This window comes from Passer domesticus, chromosome 15, assembly GCF_036417665.1.
Source record: "Passer domesticus isolate bPasDom1 chromosome 15, bPasDom1.hap1, whole genome shotgun sequence".
Lineage (NCBI taxonomy): Eukaryota > Metazoa > Chordata > Aves > Passeriformes > Passeridae > Passer > Passer domesticus.
Genome location: NC_087488.1, coordinates 5,990,281 through 5,996,280, shown reverse-complemented (window position 1 = coordinate 5,996,280; position 6,000 = coordinate 5,990,281). Strand labels below are relative to the sequence as shown.

Here is a 6,000-nt window from a genome sequence, read left to right as displayed (position 1 = left end):
TCTTACAGAACAAGGGAGATGTTGCACCAAAGTAAACTGAAGTTCAGAAGACACTAAAGGTGTTTCCACACCATAAACTGTATTGGTTGGAGTCTAAAATGAGTTACATGCAATGACTTGTGGCTGTTACTCAAACTCCCAGTTTATAGGAGTACTACAAGACCACTCTGAGGAAAAGCCCATCAAGGCACTTCCACTTTTATCACCTGTGGACATGCAAGCAGGAAGCAATGCCTCAATTTCTGAGCAAATCAGTCCCAAAGTAAAATCTAAAGGGAAAGCCATACATCCAGGAGCTACCTTTATTGAAATGCACCTTCATCAGGCCAACAATGACCAGTTTCAGGCCAATTTCATCAGTGAAATCATCTTTTTTTATGTCAAAACCATCAGGTTTGGGGTCTTCTGGCCTGAAGCAGCAGCAGCTGAGCTGGAGCTCCCTTGCGCTGGTTCATGTGCTGTAGTGTGGGTATCCCCTCTGTGCAGGGCACCAGCCAGGTTAGCCCTGGGGAGGATGGAGCCATCCTTCAGGAGGTGACACACACCATGACACTCCAGGTGGGCACATCCTCTGCAGCTGAGGCTCCTGCTGTGGCTCCACATCAGACAGTGCAGGTCCAGCACAGGCTCTGTGGCAAATCCACCCCACAGCTCTGCCCCAGGCTCTGCATGGCTGCTAAGGGAAGCTGCTGAAGGTTTCCTTCTGTGGGACACAAACATTAATTAATCAATTACTTTAAAGCTATTTATGGCACTAAAGGTCTCTCCTGAAATTCCTAGTTAGAGCTGGTGCCTGTGCCTAGCAAGCTGCTTTTCTCTCTGCTGATATTCAGTCTTGCTGAGGTAGTGTCACCACTGCAGGGACACCACCATCCCTCACAGTCCCATCCAGAAAGCCCCTCAGTGAAGCACCACTTCTCTTGTTTTGTGGCCCAAAAGCATCACTTCAAGGTATGATATAACTCTATAAAGACACAATGTATAATACTTGTGATAACCAAATTGCTTTCATAACAAATTGCTAGCAGCCTCTGAAATCTCTAAATACCCAAAATAGAAAGCATTTAATTGCACTCTGAGTCACTGATGGATTTCAGTCCATCTGTAATACTTAAAGTGAGTAGCTATCTCCAACAGCTACCTCCATATTAACAAATAAGAAAAAAAATCAAGTTCCCAGCACACTGAAATCAATACACCTTTAAATGTACTCATTTGAGATGAATCTAAAGCACTCACACATTGAAAACTGCCAGCTCAACATTTTTCTAGGAACTGAATCACCTTCCCACCAGCCCCACAGGACTCCAAAGAGTATTTCAGATAGGGAGAAAATGTCCAAGAAGCCTTTAAAAATGGGGAAAAACTCAGGGTGGCAATAATGAGTAATTTCTGCTACGTTCTTCCAAAGGTAAGGGAAAAACAGGGGCTACCCAAAAGAAAATTTAGGGGACAACCCACTGAAGTGCTCTTTGGTGTGCAGTCTTCTGCTTTTTTTGAAAGGGAAGAATATTTTATTCCAACTTCACATAATTTCAAAACATGAAAAAGTAAAAATGAAACCAAAACAGTGCAGCAAGTCAGCTAAGTAAATATTGGCATTAACTAATATTTATTGAAGGTAAGTAAATAGTGAGTCCCAAAGCCTTGGTGTAAAACCAAGTAGCTCTAAATCTGCCCCACTACACCCAGCACTACAAGCCTCAGACATGCTCACCCCAGTATTATTTTGCATGTTTTAAGTCATGTCTCCACTCCTGAGCACACTCCAAGGTTTGATCAATCCTACGCTTACATCAAAAGAGCAAAAAGTTGTGGTAGCTGTGTAAAGAATTGATTTGTAAGAAATGGAGGAGGGAAAGTTACCTGCATGCACGAATAACTTTATAAGGCTTCCCAAAAGAACATGTCAAAGCATTTGAAACTATAGATCTTCTAAAATCTGATCCATACTTCATTCTACAGCCACAGCAGATGAAAAATATGTCAGAATTTGTGCTCTAAGTTACTGAAATTCATCAGAATCAATAGGAAACTTGGAACAAAGCATAGCTGCCATTGAGATGAAAACACCTAATTCCTGCTGGCCCTTTGGTGGACTTTGTCTCACAAATGGACACTAGAGGCTATACAGATAATTTCAACACAGACTTATTTAAAACAATGAAAAAATGAGAGGATGTGAGGAAAGGGAAGAAAAGAAAATACGACATATTGCTGAATGAAAGCAGAGTAAGGAGGTACCACAGGGGGGCACAAGGAGGAAACAATTTGCCAGAATAAGATGCAGATCCACAGCTTTGGTTCTACTTATAGAAATGGTTAAAAATAATAATTTTTTAAAAAGTTTAAAAAATGTACTTGCTTGTTTGTGTCAGCTGTGTCTCCCGTTCTGAATTCCACAGGGATCTCAAGGGCCATTCCTTCCATCAGGAGGGTCACAATAATACAGCAGAGCTATTGATCTGCATTACTCAGTGACTGCTGCATCCATACCAAGGGTGGCAAACAGCCCTGGCAGCCCCTCACCTGGCTCCAGGGCAGATGGGAGGGATTTCACACCGTATGTAAATTTAATTAACCAGGAATTTGAGCTCAGAGCTTTACCTCATCAAGGTAGGCTCAGGGAAAATCCACGTGGCATCAGCACACTCAGCCAGGCTCCGGTTTTCTGCAGAAAAGTGAGTTCTGATTCCTGGGCTTCACAAACATGGAGTCTGTGGAAATAGTCTGTAAAATGGGATTTCAGTTACACCTGAGCTGGAACTATTAAAAAAAAATTTCTTTTGCTTTGAAGTCTTTGATGCAGGGCCAGAGCCATTAGTGCAGATTCAATCACAGGAATTATTTTGGTTTGACATGAACATCTGTTCCCTCCCTGTGCCCCTCAGGCTGGACAGGAGCCAGCCTGGCTTTGGCTCACATTCTAAGTGTGTGTAAAAACTTCTTGGGTTGGCAGACCAGACCTGTTTGACACAAAAACAAAGGTGGCAGTACGGCCCAGGTGGAACACAAGCCTGCTTCAGTGGGGCTTCAGCTCAGAGTCACCACGGCCATCTCTGACCCCCTCCACACACGCTGGCAGTCTGCACAGGGACCTTTAAACAACAGCCAAGCCAACCTGGCCAGCCAGGGGCAAGACCTGGCGTGAGCCCAGGGCTCCTTGCCAGCCCCAGCAGTGTCACTGCACCCGCAGCACCTGCAGCACCCACAGCACCTGCAGCACCCTCAGCACCCACAGCACCCTCAGCACCCACAGCACCTGCAGCACCCACAGCACCCGCAGCACCCTCAGCACCCACAGCACCTGCAGCACCCGCAGCACCCGCAGCACCTGCAGCACGGCAGCGCCAGGAACCAAACCCCACAGCACACTGTGTCCCCACACCACAATGACACCTCAGAACACTGCTCCTCTGCATTTGCACAGCTTTTCCCTTGGAACAACACCTTGTAGTAAGGTGACACGACCATGTTTGACCCCAAACGTGGCTCGGCCCTGGCAGCTGCAGTGGGCCCTGGCCTGGCTGCCATGAACCCTTCAGAGCAAGCCCTGCAGAGCAGGCTGGGGACAGTGTGATAAGGCTGTGGAACAGTGTGATAAGGCCATGGGCAGTGTGATAAAGCCGTGGACAGTGTGATAAGGCTGTGGGCAGTGTGATAAAGCCGTGGACAGTGTAATAAGGCTGTGGACAGTGTGATAAGGCCGCGGACAGTGTGATAAGGCCGCGGACAGTGTGATAAGGCCGTGGGCAGTGTGATAAAGCCATGGACAGTGTGATAAGGCCATGGGCAGTGTAATAAGGCCATGGGCAGTGTAATAAGGCCGTGGACAGTGCGATAAGGCCGTGGACAGTGTAATAAGGCCGTGGGCAGTGTGATAAAGCCGTGGGCAGTGTGATAAGGCCGTGGGCAGTGTGATAAGGCCGTGGCTGCCCATGGCCGGCACTGAGGCTCTGCTGGCTCACACCCTAGATGGCAGCAGCACCCAAGGAATGGGCTGGGAAACCCAAATCTGCCCATTCCTGATGGGTTTTCATGTTCACATAAATCCCATCTGAAGGTTTCCATCTAAAAAGAAATTCCTCTGGAAACCTGAACAAAAGGAGCATGGTGTGAACACAGAGCGTTTCTGGAGGCTGGGAGCCGAGGTGTCAGAGCCCCTCATGGCAGCATGGCAAGGACAGAGCCGGCTCTGCCAGGCAGCCTGCAAAGATCACAGACACACTCTGCTTTTTCTGTCACCAACACACTTTTCTGGCACAGTAATGGAACAAACCCACTGTGAAAGGGTAACTGGGAGGGCTGAACCGCTGGGGAGGGAGGACACCCTCAGCATGGGGAAACCTTGGCCTGTTTCTCTGTGTAATCCTTTCCAAGTCCTAGCCACACCTTACAATAACTACTCATTTCAGAACTGGTGCACCTGTTCCCAGCTCCCGGATGGCTCCTCACTCCCCAGCCAAGAGGACAGTCCCAGGGCAGGGGCACAGCCCTGGCACAGGGCACACAGGGGGCCATGGCTGCGTGGGACGTGCTGGGCAGTGGGAGCTGCAGGGCCATTCCTGCTGCATCCACCCAGGAGCAGGAGATGCACACCCTGTGGGGATTTTTCCAGGAGCACAGGGTAGCAGGAAATGCTGGGTGCCATTCCCTCCCTGACACACGGGACACATCTTACTCTGCAAGGTGTCAGAGACCTTCAGAGAGTCCACAAAAGCCAGCTCACAACACACTCTTCTTTCCCTGCCCATGCTGGCCCTACCTCTGCTCTCCAATGCTCTTGCAAACGCTGCAGTGCTGCAGTCAGGGCTGCAGTGAACTCCTGGGAGTTCACTCAATCTCCACCCTTCATTCTGAAGAAACATTAATATTTTAGCATCAATGACTATTGATTTTCTTTTTCCATCTTGCATTTCTTGAGCACATCCTGTATGGAAGCAAACTTGAGAGACAAGAAAAGAGAGCAAATAATGTTGTTTAACTTGCAATGTATTACCAGCTTCATGAAGTAAAATGCTAAGCCTGGACTTTTCCACATGGATTAAGTGTCATTGTGGCAGATAATGGACAAAATATGTCTACAAATGAAAACCAGAATGAGATACAAGTAGCAGAAGTGGGAAAGCATCACTCCATCCACTGCCTCATGCATCTCCCTGCAGTAACCAAGGCACCAGCCTGAGCCTCACCCTGCTGGGCTGGGCAGTGCCACAGGTTTTACCACGTCACCTGAAAAGCATCTTGGCCTTCTTGTCACCCATGCCACTGCTGTCTGAGAAGAGTTAACTTTGGGCTAGATATTCAAGAGTCACTCTTGTATAATAAAGTCATGATTATGGAGATTACACCAGCTCTGCTGATATATTTGAAAGTTTAAACACAAGAAACACACAGGATTAACAAAAAGTGACAGTTTCAGCTCCAAGGGCCTGCAAAGTTGCCTTCAAGCCACAGAGAAAGTAGGCAAAGCAGGCTGTCAGAATGGATTTTGATCTTTATAAAGGCAAGATGACAGCACACTGTGCTTCTAAGGATACAAATACAGCTAGTAAATTCAAGATTTTCTGTTGCACAGTTCTGTTCATCTGATAATCTTAGAGTTCTTCAGCTAAAAAAATAATTGATTCCCCACCAGTCATAGCTGAACAGGCAAAGGCACAGGGAAGCAAACCCACAGGGAAGGGGTGCAGCCCTGCCATCACACAGGGCAGAGCATCTCTTGGCACAGTCTGCTGGATGCCACATTCCAGAAGAAAATCTGGGCTAAAACACAAGAAGCAAAACTCCAGACCCTGGGAGAGCCAGGACTCCTTCCCCACACCTCAGGCTGCCCATACCACCTTGCCTCTACGTGCTAAAACGGGGACAAATGCTGCTTTTTAAATATATTTACACAGTAGCTGGGTCACTGCCACATTATGGGTATGCCCTAGAGTGAGACTCCCAAAAATCCAGGGGTTCCACCACCACATGGCACTTACAGGACATGAGATCTCT

At 47.5% G+C, this 6,000-nt stretch overlaps 1 long non-coding RNA gene across 1 annotated transcript; it reads right to left on the bottom strand.

Annotated features, from left to right (window-relative positions):
• Positions 1–288: 288 nt before the first annotated feature.
• On the bottom strand, positions 289–4,379 carry LOC135281159 (uncharacterized). Its single transcript, XR_010347903.1, has 3 exons — positions 4,096–4,379; positions 2,608–2,730; positions 289–703 (listed from the first exon to the last, which is right to left on the bottom strand). It is a non-coding gene; the product is annotated as an uncharacterized LOC135281159 (long non-coding RNA).
• Between the last annotated feature and the right edge of the window lie 1,621 nt (positions 4,380–6,000).